Below are 14,159 nucleotides of genomic sequence, written 5' to 3'. Positions count from 1 at the left end.
TGAACATATTTATGTGATTCAAAATTCTCAATAGGTGTTATCGCCGTTTGTCAAATTCGCTTCAGTTTTATTTATTTATTTATTTATTTATTTATTTATTTATTTATTTATTTATTTATTTCAAACATTCTTACCAGCAAATGCCTATTTATTTGTTTGTTGATAATTTCTCCGCCTGTGGTTTATGACCGATTCATGTACATGGCATGTTGCATTCGAAGGGAAAGGAAACGATTGGGGATCATATAATTGCTGTAGATGTGCCGCCTCTTGAGGGATCCGCGCATTTAAGGCTGCACAACAGGAAAATGCGATAAGTGAAAAATGAATAGGGCTACAAATGAACAAAAAATACTAATAATAATAATGAAAATAAAAAATAAAATAAAATCGAATAAACGTAAATGATGCGTTGGTTGATTGATGAAACTCAATTATTAAAGCCAAAATAACGGTAGGGATACCCTTTCATATCACCCGCTGAAATCAATATCGTTGACAAAATGTTACTCAAAACTAGAAAAGCACTGCGAGAGCGCAGACCTCCGCCAAGGCAGCGATTTTTGATTATTATTGATTATTGATTGATTATTGATCCGGATCACCACCAAAAACTAAGCATCTCTTCCTTTGCCACTTCTGACAGTTCCTGAAAATTTCATCGAAATCGGTCCATAACTTTTTGAGTTATGTTGATGACAAACAAACAAACAGAGGTGAAAACATAACTTCCTTGGCGGAGGTAAAAAGACACTTTTAAAGAATAAAACAAGAATCTACAAGAGAAACGACAATTATGCGATAGGACATTTTATTCAATCGGTCAAAAATTTCAGAGGATGCAATTAAGCTGGAAACTGCGTTCCAACAATAAACCATTTGAAGTGAAATTTGTTTCTCCTTTTTCTGCTTCTTCAGATGACGGTATTCAGTTTTTGTTTGGGGATTGGGTTGGGACTATTCTTGGTTAAGGGTTGGGGTTATTGTTGGGGGTTGTTCTTGGTTTGGGGTTGGGGTTATTGTTGGGGGTTATTCTTGGTTTGGGGTTGGGGTTATTGATGGGGGTCATTATTCGAGTTGGGGGTTATTCTTGGTTTGGGGTTGAGGTTATTGTTTGGGGTTATTCTTAGTTTGGGGTTGGGGTTATTGTTGGGGGTTATTCGTGGTGTGGGGTTGAGGTTATTGTTGGGGGTTATTCTTGGTTTGGGGTTGAGGATATTGTTGGGGGGTCATTATTCGAGTTGAGGGTTATTCTTGGGTTGGGGTTGAGGTTATTGTTGGGGGTTATTACTCGAGTTGAGGGTTATTCTTGGGTTGGGGTTGAGGTTATTGTTGGGTGTTATTATTCGGGTTGGGGTTAATCTTGGTTTGGAGTTGAGGTTATTTTTGGGGATTATTCTTGGTTTGGGGTTGAGGTTATTGTTGGTTGTGATTCATGCCAGCACATCTGTCCCGCTCTCCGCATGCAATCCAGCTAACCGCAACGGTATACAAGATGGTATCGTCCCATGTCAGTGTTTCTGCGATGAACCCATCAGTGGCGATATCTTTCGCAAAGGCTCTAATACGCATGTTCTTGGTGTTCCTGCAACAGAAATCAGCATTCCATTCAAACGGTTTCATCGGCTACATTTATTCAGTTATCTCTAAATAGGCTTTGCCTTGATTCAACTATCTTTAAAATACCTTCTTAACAATCATATAGAGCCTTACTATAAATACACATACATGATGACCAACAAAACGACAGCTGAATTTTAAAATTAACTCAAGTGAAAATAAAATGGATGCTTACGATGCGTCCATCGCGGCCAAAGCTACGGAAACATCCGGTTTCGTGGCAAATGGTGTTGCAAACGTCACCTTTTTGTCCCCCAAGGTGTTCATAGAAAGCAGGATTTTTCCCATTTCACCTAAAATGAATGAAGTGGTGACGCTGCATAAATCCGTTAAAAGTTCTGAGATTGAGGTACTACGGCTTAAAAATGCATATGAAGTCAATTTTTTTTCCACAAAAGCCAACCAAATGCCAGCATATAGTTTCAAGTGGTATAACTAAGAGAATTACCAAAAGGCATTATTTAATTTTTTCCGGAAAATGATAGTTGAACGGATTTTTCTGCTGGCATTTTATGCTGTATATCAAGTGGGCAGAAAGGCCACAGAAGTAGGTTAAATTTCTGACCAAAAATTTTAAGAAATTAAGGAGCATTCTAAAGCACTTAAATGGCTGGCCGAGTGATTTATTCAGGTTATCCCTTGGCATGCTGAATTTATTTAAGTCATATAAGAAACTAGTAGAAGTGTTACTTCGAATCCACGCTCCACCGATGCTCGGTTCATATGTACCTTTAATTAAATGAGACCAAAGTTCCACGCGTACATTATCCAACTTTGAGTTTACCATTTCTTCCCTCCCTGATTGAATTATCTACATTACATTACTGTCCAATTTTCACATTATCCAACTTTGAGTTTATCAGTTCAAAACTGAATTCCAAAAGCCAGCAGTGGTAGCCTCAGTCTTTAGAATTTTTTTTGTGACAATTTACAGACCTTTATTCTAACCAATTGGTTTTAAAAATGTTGCTGTTTCTTTTACGTATATCGAGAGAAGGGTTGGCAACAAACAGCACGTAAAAAAAACAGAATTCTCTGCTGGTATTTCACTTTAGAAGTCAGGCCCCGTTTTTACAAAAAAAAAAAAAAAAAGAATTAAATTACCAAGGTTAGGCCTACATGTTCACATTGGCAAATCTTATCCTATCAGGAGCAGTGTAACAGCACTATCATGGAAATCCTAGTCAACTAAGCCAAGGAACTGACTTTTTTTTGTGAAACCGAGGCCAGGTATATAAAGGTAGATCCCCTCTCACACTCAGCCGCATGCACGCACGCACACGCGCAAGAACACGCACACACACACGAACACACATACACACACACAAATAAAACTGGCTTCCTATAAACTATTTTGACCGCTAACCGACATAAAAACTGAACGAACCATCAGCTTTAGATAATTTTCTACTTACAGACGTATCCGCCGTGAATGCTGCCAGCGAAGATCGCCAATGCTAAACAGAGAGCAAGCAGAGCATACAGGAACCTGGACATCTTCGTCTTGTCTTGAACGCCAAGATGGTATTCAGAACAGGCATGGGTACAGTAGATAAAGCGCAAGCGCTTTATAAAGGCGTTTCTTACACCCCATTTCCATAGATTTTCAGATCGATCTATCCCCGTGGGGAGTCTCACTAGATTACTGTCAGCTTGGCCGGCTTAAGCGTCTGTCCCGCCTACTAAATGCTGTAAGGGGGTAATTAACTATGGTGCCCGCTCGGCTGACTGCAATTTAGCGTGAACCCCCAGGGAGTTAGGTCGATCTAAATCTCTGGATCGATCTAAATCTCTGGGAATGCACCCTTAGCTGACGTGGCACAATGGTTAGAGACAGGTCTCTTTTATTACATAACATAAGCAAATGATTTGTGGTTTTTGAAATTGTCGCCATTTGGCAATGCAAAACAAATTATAAAGCCATTAGATAACGCACGCCTGGTGTTAGAGCGCATTCTCAACGAATTAAGCCAGGCTTTACAAAGCCGGTGACCTAAAAATGGCGGACGTACATGAAAGAAAAACCGGCTAATCTTTTAATAGTCTCTCCGCCTCTCACACGCCTCCCCAGACGTCGTCCCTGCGGGGTACAGTAATTAAATCTCGGCTCCGAACATTAATATTTCCGTGAATATCTCTGGTGATATTATCTCCTTAGAAAGTCGATTCATTGCTGCTCTACGGGCCAAATTATTCCTTTTTCGTCTCTGTTTTCAAAGATAATAGAACAGAAGAGCTTTTTTTTTTTCGATTGCCTTCAGCCGCTATGCCTTCTTCACCACGAGTTTAACTGATGAGCATGCGCACTTAATATTTCTCAGGTAGCTTCCGCATGGCGAACGGAGCCGAGATTTAATTACTGTACCCCGCAGGGACGACGTGTGGGGAGGCGGAGAGACTATTAAAAGATTAGGCGGTTTTTCTTTCATGTATGTCCGCCATTTTTAGGTCACCGGCTTTGTAAAGCCTGGCTTAATTCGTTGAGAATGCGCTCTAAGAGTGTGTATGAATATTGATGCAATAAACTTAGTTTTGAAAAATTAAGATTGGCAATTGGTTACAAATTATAAAATCAATAGCAAGCGGCGCACACCTGGTCAAAGATAGCTATTATTACATGATATAATAAACTGTGTTTTAAAAAATTAAAATTGGCAATTAGTTACAAAAACTATATGGGCATTGACTGACGCACATGCAAATATGCTCTCAGTCGCCCAGAGAAATGTGGCGAGAATTATTCTCAGCATCACGCGGCTAGACCAGAAGAATTACACCTGGATTTGAGATCAGTCAAAGGTCAAAGGTCAGAGATATTTGCAAGACCATCATGACAAACCAACACAGACGGGCCGAACACGTGGCAAGACTTAACAAAACCTCTGAAACATCTGGCCCTGGTTTCACAAAAAATCTTAAGTCGGGTTCCCTGGCTAAGAACTTAATTGCCAAGGTTACATGGTCACATGGGCACATCTTACCCTATCGGGCGCAGTGTTACAGAACTCTCATGGAAATCCTAGTCAGCTAAGCCAGGGAACTTACTTAAGTTTTTTTGTGAAACTGGGGCCAGAACAACAGAGTGGACTCCAAGGCGCCGGGCAAGACAGCTGGGCCAACCATAGACCGGATGGATGGACGGCCTCTACCACCATGCTGAGCCCCCCTCCCCCGGCCAATCAGGCCAAGAATCGTTACCTGTGGAGATGGGTTGCTCAGGGAGGGTTTCCTCCATCTTACAGTGACGGTCAGCCTTAGCCCCAGTTTCACAAAAAAAAAAAAAAAAAAAAAAAAATCGTAAGTCAATTTCTTGGCTTTGTTGACTAGAATTACCATGAGAGTGCTGTTACACTGTTCCTGATAGGGATGTGCCCTTGTGACCATGTAACCTTGGTAATTACATTCTTTTTTTATTTCATTTTTTATTTATTTTTTTTTTTTTGAAACCGGTCTCTATTTTGATGATTAATATGGTCATTATATGACGTACAGCGACCCGGATCACTTATTCAAGCACTATTTAACATTTTATGGTTATCGCTTAAATGACCATAAAATAAACAGATTATTGTAAAATATGTAAGATTTGAAATTAGTGAGAATTATGGTGTTATTAGAAGACGTACACCTGTCCGACAGTTAGGGCTGTGTGTCGCCACGACCAAAATGAATGATGCGATGTGAATCACTTAAAGTGTAGAATATGTTTGATAACGTCTTTGAGTCATATTCACGTCTGATTATATCTTGGAAAAAAGCATCTTTCCCAGTTAAAACCATTAAGAAATAACCCCTGTCGAATAAAAGTACTTTTATATCTATATTTTCTTCTAAATTGTCGACAAGACATTGCGTTCTTATTGATTGATGCCTCTGGCGGTTTGAAGTGAGTCATAAAAAATAAATAAATAAAAATAAATAAATAAATAGAAAAACTAAGGCCAAGTGCAGGGACAATGAACGGTTGGTAGGAAAGATTTTTTTCTAGATGAAAATTAGATTTGCCTGGAACATTCCCTAATTGAAAAGTGGAAGATAACATAGAAGAATACAATGGCCATGATCACGGATCGGGAAAAACTTTTTGTTTGCTTTATTGATTCCATTAGAAATGAGCCATTTCGTTAAGTGGAAACCAAGTACGTGTTTAAGTCTTTGTATACACGTCAGCTTGTATTTATTTTTTATGACATTAACTCAACAAACTTTCCCTAATGATACGCGTAGCTTCCGCATTATCCGTTTCCCCACGAATATCTGCCAAGAGTGACTGTACTTGGAACTTCCAAGTCTCGAAATCTACAGGGGTTTACCAGAAAAAAGCCTTTACTTGCCGGAATATCCTCCAAAATGCGACATAAATAATAAACGCTGAGGTGCGTCTGCCCGAGTCGTCCCAGCCGTAGCAGAAACAGCGGCACCTCTTGCTAATTCGGGACACAACAATTGCAAAACCGCGGCTTTGTCGTCTGCACTTAAAGCTTCTAATTGCTCGTGTAATTGCGTATCGATACAATGTTTATAAAACAAATGCGATCACACAGTCAACACACAGAAGTGCTCACCAAAAGTAAAAAAATACAATGTAGTTAACCCAAAAATGAACACAAAGAAAAAATATGTAAATTTAAATCGGAAGTAAAAATATGGAATGATTGAAAAAAAATTACTTCCAAAATATATAAAAAAATATGTCGGCAATAAATAATTTTGGAATGTGTTTGACAAAACAAAACAAAAAGATAACGATATTGATACCAAAATGTAGAAAAAAGTGATTGTCAAAACAAAACACAAAAAAAAAAAAAAAAAAAAAAAAAAAAAAAAAAAAAAAAAAAAAAAAAAAATTAAAGAAAAAAACACTATAGGACGCCTGACTAAGGACGAGTGCTGGGAACCATTGGCAAAGTGCCCATCGTCAATTTTTAAAATAATTTGCTATTATAAAGTTTATGCATATATTTTTTGCATGAAAAAATATTATTTGGTTTGATGCATCGCTACCTAGTTTTTTTTTTTTTTAATGAGTTATATGTTGTGGGGGGGGGGGGGGGCAGACTTACCTGTTGTATGCAGTCTAATGAATCAGAGCAACTTGTTTCAGCATATATATATTATATAAATGATTTTTTCCATTGAAACATGTCTTGTGGTGTAAAAAGGAGTAATATGTTCAATACTTGTGGTGTGACACAAATAAATGGGAAAGAAACTGTATTTTTACATCCCAGAGAAGAGAAGAAGAGTTGATGTATGCTATTTTCTCCCCGAAACCGTCACTGATTTTACTCCACAGTATAAAAGTCTTGTGACTAGGACAACTTGTTTCAGCGTATTTATTCATTTTATATAGCTTTTCTCCTTGACCAGTGTAGCTCGCAGGGGCCACAGAAAAACGAGGCAAATGACAACTGGCATATTCCTTTACTTGAGCTTTATTTTCAAATATTCTCAGGTTGAAACAGCCGTGTAACTAAAACAAAAAAAAAAAAAAAAAAAAATACAATTGTCACTTATTTGTCTAGCTGTTATCACCTATTATTTCTCACATAACATCTAAGTTTATAATACAAATTACAAATTAAATACATTTAGCAACCAGGTTATTAATTAATAAATTATATAATATAAACAAAGTAATACTGATAAAATACATTATGTACAAAATTGGCATAAACATCTTACCATTATGCCTCTACTGGGTAAACATGAAATTGCCACTGCATTTCTACACCTCTGCACTCCTCTGCAGCACACACCTAACTGACCCACACTCTCCTGGGTGTGACAACTAGGACTATTCACTTATGCTAATGGAGTCCTTTTATTAAAGAAATGTGATAGATGTGCTTGCTCAGCATATCTGATGCAATAAACCATAAACTAAGTTTGATACAATCATTTTGTTCTTAGTTACATGTGTTGCTCTAAATAATTGTACTGATGACCAATTGATGTATACATTTTGTACATGCAAGGCTCTGTAAAGTACTAAAAATTGCTGAAAGCAAAAAGCTGTTACAGTAACAGCACACACACACAAAAAAAAATCATTTGTTAAAGCACTCTAAATAGCTGTTTGGAATGTTTTCATTAACCATAAAAATTAACAAGTATAAATTGTCCCAAAATAATGATAAGGTAAAATTAAAAACTGAATGAAAATATAGTATACATAGTAACAGTTATATGGCCAATAATCTGTATGACAATGAAATTAAATCACCGAAAAAGTACTTCATATGATTATGTTTGTGATAAAGACCTTGTATGGCAAAAAAAAAAAAAAAAAAAAAAAAAAAAAAAAAATCTCGAGTACTATTACGAACAGTGCTGGTGTGGAAGGTTAAGTCATAAATAACAAAACTAGGGTGTGTGTGATGGAGCCTTTTACTTTACTTTTTATGCATGCAAAATAGACGTAAAAGGGTGTATTTACACAACAGTTTTGGTTGTACAAAATGTACTCTCATGCCCATTAAGAGTGGGTTGAGTCAAGCCACTCTTATGTGTAGAGGTGTATTACAGCATGGGTCTCTATATAAAGTAGGGGCCACTACAATGTACGTCTTCTATTATGATAATTAATATAACTTTGAATATCTGAAGCACATTTTACATTTAATCTGTCTTAATCCTAAGAAATAAGAAAAGAAATAAGATATACTTACTGTATTTGGACTTTATTTCTTATCCATATTTTCCTTTTTTTTTTTTTTTTTTTTGATAGCAAACATTACATGAAAATGAATTTTCTTTTTTTTCTTTTTGGTTGCAACTGAAAATATTTTACTAACTCTAACCCTTGTTTTCCATTCAAAGATCTACAGTTTTTGGAGTTGTTCTTTTTGTACAAAAGATTCACTTTATCTGTCTAGCCATCGTATGTAAGCATGTAGCAGCTACCTCATGGCAGAAATAAACATGGCCGCCTGCTAGCATATGGACTGAAAATGTCCAATTGAGTTTGAGAAGTTACAGATCCTGTATTTTCTTAGCCTTATAACATATCGAGCGGTAGAAAAAAAATAGCAAAGCAAGCTACTCTATACAGTAGTAAAAGCACTACAAATGCCAAATAGTTTTTTGTGATGATACAACGGGTAATTTTGCCCACTGAAAATAGCTAGTCATTACCGTAGGTATATATTTAAATATTGTGGATACATATCTTTTTATTAAAAGTGCAGCGTAGTGGTGTGTTTTGCAGGGCTTTTTATTGCTTTGAGTTGATGTAAAATAATGTTTAATAGGCCTAATGATAAAAATAGAATAGGCTACACATGTAGACTAAATATATGAATAATAATTCCCAGTGTTTTAATTTAAGTTTGAATCACAAAATAAACATGGGAATCTAGCCAGTGAACATTGTCTTTTGTTTTGTGGTTCCATCGAGGTAAACTTCGCTTTATTCCAAAAAGGTGGTATTTACGCAGAAGATTCAAAGATGTTGAAAGCAGCTGCAGGCTACCCTCTACTAGGGCGACAGATTGATTTTTCACAAGATATTCACAAATATGTCTTTAGATAAATAGACAGTCATATCATTCTATTTTTTTTTTTTTTTTTTTTTTGAAAATATCCCTATAATATCTACCGCCCTAGTAGAGGGTAGCTCTACTCAGTAACTTGATGGAAGCGACTCATTTCTCACCAGGTCACTCGATGTGGTAGTTGTGACCCAATACCTTGATTGCGTATTCACTGCGAGCCTTCCTTGACCTACTTTCATAGTTTCTCCAGGCGGGAGAATTCACACATGAAAATTGTGGTAAGAGATAATTTCTAGCGTAATCAAGACATCGCTCCACGCCCAACCACCGGTGGTGCAACGATTTTGCATGTACAAAGGTTTGCTACAATTTGAAAACTTTACATGTTCGCCAGGTCGAAGGGAAGAGCCCAAAGGGAAGTGCAATAGATTTAGCTCAAGAGGTTCTGCGTACGATAGTTTTTGTCAGTGCTGAGAATGCTATTACTTAGGCAGCTGTGCACTTGTGAAAAGTAGTCCGATCAGGCTGATTTTCTAATAAGACCTGTTATTTATGAATATTCATCATTCATCAGTTCAAAAGGTCAAATGGTTTACAATTTTATTTGTATAACACTTGTATAACACAAACTATTGTGTATTTTGCGCTGGACTTTTGATTTGTAATTGCCATAATATTGGCGTTACATTCTTATTTTGATCTCACCATAAATGTTAAAGTTTCAAGCCCACATTTCAGTGATGTCCCGCATGTTTTGTACTGGAATATATGACATTAAAACATTTTAAGTGGAAAATATGCAACAACCTTGAGCTACTGCAGTAACAGACTGTTAATATCATTTCAGCTGAGTGGTATAACAATATTGGAGCATGAAGATTACATCTAATGTTGACTCTGACCATCAGAGGGGAGAAAAAAGAGAAGAAGAAACAATAGGCTGATAAGATTCCAGGATCATAATGTAAGGTTTGTTGTGTTAGCTGTGATTGTGTTCGGTGTGTATCGTGTATGTTCGTATGTGTACGTGGAGGTCACGGGTTGAAAGACCGCGCCCCATAAAATTTCATTTCCACCTGAAAGTCGGACGGAGATGCAGGTTGAATAACTGAAATAGGTATTCCAGTGATCTTGCAGGTAAGTTTAACTATATTTAATAAAGGACCAATCCATAGTTTAAATTCATACATTTCTAAATTTATATATTTATTTTTTATGGTGTTTTTGGCATTGTTATATTTTTATTTCTTTGTTCTGTCTTTCTTGTCTTTCGTCAGTGTAAATTTTGTTAATGTAATTGTTTAAAATTAATTTGTTTATATTGATCTCGCAGATATTTGCAGATATTTGAATACTAACAATAAAGAAACATCAACCCAAGCTATCGGTCTGTTACATTAATTTCAGCAAGGATGATAATGATGAAAGTATGATAGTATTGTGAGGTTTATATCTATAGTGTTTATTTTTATTCATAAGCATTTTCAAAACAAAATGACAGGATGATTTTTATGAATTGCTTAATATTATACAATTTGTTTTCATGTTTTGTTTTGAACTTTACCTAGTTAGCTGATCTTTCTACATTGTTTGAAATTTTTAAGGGATAACAACTGTTCATTTTGGCCAAAAAATGAATTTACCTGGAGTAAACAACAATTTTTCCATACTTTCCAATGGTTAATCCATTCCTATATTCAGAGTTAGTCCCTGTTTTTTTTTTTTTTTTCTAAAAAGTTTGTTAGAGTATAGCCATCTATGAAGGACACATGGTTGGATGGCAAGCACATATTTCAGATTTATTGCTATTACTGTCATTTTTGTGGTAAAATAGAATATATTCTATTTCTGTGAGTTGTTCACAACATATTTATTGTGAAATATAGATCTCATACGAAGAGTTGTTATCCCTTTAATATTTGTATATGGTGGCACTGTATTATTTGACATACTAGCACATACTGAAAGAAAGTTCCTGTGTGACAGGTGAACCGATGAGAAGCTGGGAAATTTGACGCTGGAGGTATTAGAACAAGAGGACACGACAATATTTTTCATATTTCTTTATTCTGTCCTGAAGTAATCTGACCTGATGGATACAGAGGTAATGTCAGAGAATGTCTGAGATAATGGTTCATATCTGCAAAAATGTACAAAACATATATATATGCTTGTACAATTGTTAAATAATGAGCACTTTTATATAAATATAGATGGATAGATAGATAGGCATATAATAAATTTAAATGAAAGAAAATATCTGACAAATGACAGCTTAATCTATGACTCTAATTCACTTCACTTTAAGCCTGCACACCACATAATGTCAAACTGATACTAATAAAACGCTTTACAATATAATAATATGTAACTTATCATGTACAAGTCCCCATAGTAGTGAAACTGACAGAGAGGCGTCATTTGAAAATGAAAGTATTACTTTATTTACATGTGGAATGCAGTAATTAAGAAGCTATTCAACACTGTGGGCAATAAAGAGTATACTTTTTAATTATACAAATTTCTTTATTGTCCATGCTAAAGTAAATTAGAGGATTGTTTTTTGTTTCCCATTTTTCTTATATTAAAGATGAAAATATACTAAGTCAATAAATATTACATTTAAATACTGCTTGAATATTGTAACCCTTGCCAGTGAATCAAATAAAACCAAATGTCTGCTGGCTTACATAACATTGCAAGGTTTTTATAAATGATGAATAAATCTGATAAATCTTCCAGGCAGAGTCAGATATGTTAGTACTACCAGTAGTTCAATGATAAATATATGTGGTCCGTTGACACATACAAGTCCCCATAGTAGTGAACCTGGTAGAGTGGCTTCATTTGAAACTGAAGGTAATACTTCATTTACATGTAGAATGCTGTAATTAAGAAGCTATCCAACAGCTATGGGGGAAATGAAGAAATTTTTGGAATTTTGCAAAATTCTTTTCCGTCCGTTGCTGACTACCTCCATGCTAAAGCAAATGAAAGGATCCAATTTTTTTGTTTGTTTCTTTCTTTTTTCTAATTGAATATGAATATTTACTTAAGAGTCAATAAATATAACATTAGAATGCTGTTTGCTTATGTTTACCTTTTCCAGTGAATCACATTATTTAACAGATCTTATTTTACCATCAAAAGTCAGTATGCTATAACATGCTTCATAAATACCATTTTAACCCTCTTTCAGCTCTTTCTAGGCTATCACGCTTGGAAAAACTGATGAATGAATTAAAGCAGTCTTGGCAGGGTTGTTGAGCAGGACATGCTCACTGTCAAGGAGACCCTGGAATCCATGCTGCCAGATGGCAGAAAGCTAGAAACTGTGGAGGAGCTCATGGGATTTAAAAATAAATTGGAAGAAGTGCATTTAGAAGGAAAATTGTACGTAGTATCAACCTTACTTCACAAGATACATAATTTTATGTACTGTACTATGTTTATATAGCATAGCTGATCCTTTGAAAAGAAAATCTAAAGAAATAAAAAATAATGTACTTATTCAAGGAATACAATCTGGATGAAATGTGTAAATACTGTTGTAATGGTGCATATAATACCCTAACATCCTGTTTATTAAATCAACACAGGTTAGATGTCTGGTCAGGATACAAGGCGGACATGACATAAGAAAACTTTGCCGTGCCATGCTCAGAGCAGTGCTAACCAACGCTCTAATGAGCCGATACAGCTTGGAGGGCCAAAAAGGCTAGCTTGCCTTCAAAAGCTGTCTTCTTTGTAGAGTTATAACAAGTGAGCATTACTTTGTTAATCTGCATATGGGGTTTTCTTTCATCATCCTTAGCTTGGGGTCAATCAGTGCATTTTCATGGGGGGGGGGGGGGCATGTGACAGGTGGAGAAGCCATTGTAGGATGAACATGTTTTCAAGAGAAAACAAACAAAATTTACAGCTTGCAGGAGAGAAACTTGAGGTCAAAGGCAAAGCAAGAATAAAAATTGACGAGGCCAGTATTTTCGAAGTCGTGGTGATCACGAATATCAAGCATGAAATGATACTGGGGATCAATATTTTAAAGAGTGGGCACGTGGTAATAAATTGTGTACAAATGACAATGGTCTTCTTCGACAAAAATTGGCCCTTGACCGACTATGGACGGATTGGGCCGGCTTTCATGAAGGCACAAGTGTGCAAGTTTTTATTTGTGAAAGTATGTGATTTTTTTATTCCTAAAAACTGGGGAAAGTTTAAAGAAAGAAATTTAATTAATTATTGTGATTTATACAGGTTTATATTGTTATATTTTTATCAGGATCAGCAGTGTCTCCTTGAGTGGGAGAAAGTTTACAGAAGTCAGAAAAAATGGTACGACTATTCCAGTCGTACAAAAGGGAAAGAGGCAGAGAGGAGAAAAGAGATGAGGAGGACGGGGGAGAGCCAGAATCTCCCCAGCTCACAGCTAGGGAGCAAAAAGTATGTTTATAAAAATATAGTTCAAATTATTATTTTTTAAGAAAGTGTGTCTTGTCTCTATTATTATTATTGTTATTATTATTATATAATTTTTTATGAAGATAATACATTTAATGTATTTTGTCTAGGTCATAGAGATCATTGGAGATGTGGCGGTAGAGGGTGTGCAGGAGCTGGAGCAGAATGACTCTTTCTGGTTTGAATCTGGTACTACTGGTTATGGTTTATTTAGATATATATCCATTCTTTTAACTATTTTAATTCACATTTGCATTTTGATGAAGTAGTACGTGTATATCATAGAGTCTGATATTAATAAAATTTGAGTAAATGTTTTAATAATTGATGTTTTTTTCTCCATGATCAATGTGAGTTTACCGCAGAACTTCCATGTGACCCAGGTAATTATAATAATACAAATACCATTATCTGTTAAAATTGCATGCCTTGAATATAAATGGGATGAAGGGAATGATTATTTCATATAAGGGAGAAATAATGATGTTATAAGCCACATCTATTTTCTAGATATCTATTTTCTATGTTTATATATATATTTTTTTTTTAATTTCAGAAGAAGGTACAAGTTTTGATACTTCA

The 14,159-nt window shown here is 35.6% G+C and overlaps 1 long non-coding RNA gene and 1 pseudogene across 2 annotated transcripts; one reads left to right on the top strand and one right to left on the bottom strand.

The window, feature by feature from the left end:
* Positions 1–737: 737 nt before the first annotated feature.
* Positions 738–1,973, bottom strand: LOC106181479 (uncharacterized). Its single transcript, XR_015335698.1, has 2 exons — positions 1,796–1,973; positions 738–1,585 (listed from the first exon to the last, which is right to left on the bottom strand). It is a non-coding gene; the product is annotated as an uncharacterized LOC106181479 (long non-coding RNA).
* Positions 1,974–10,914: 8,941 nt separating this feature from the next.
* Positions 10,915–13,418, top strand: LOC147760271 (uncharacterized; annotated as a pseudogene). Its single transcript, XR_015330805.1, has 3 exons — positions 10,915–12,509; positions 12,682–12,878; positions 13,399–13,418. The product of XR_015330805.1 is annotated as an uncharacterized LOC147760271 (transcript).
* Positions 13,419–14,159: the final 741 nt, after the last annotated feature.

Source organism: Lingula anatina, chromosome 8, assembly GCF_051362555.1.
Source record: "Lingula anatina isolate TDL-2025a chromosome 8, LinAna3.0, whole genome shotgun sequence".
Classification (NCBI taxonomy): domain Eukaryota; kingdom Metazoa; phylum Brachiopoda; class Lingulata; order Lingulida; family Lingulidae; genus Lingula; species Lingula anatina.
Note: the sequence above shows the minus strand (reverse complement) of the source record. Positions and strands in the feature narration are given on the sequence as shown.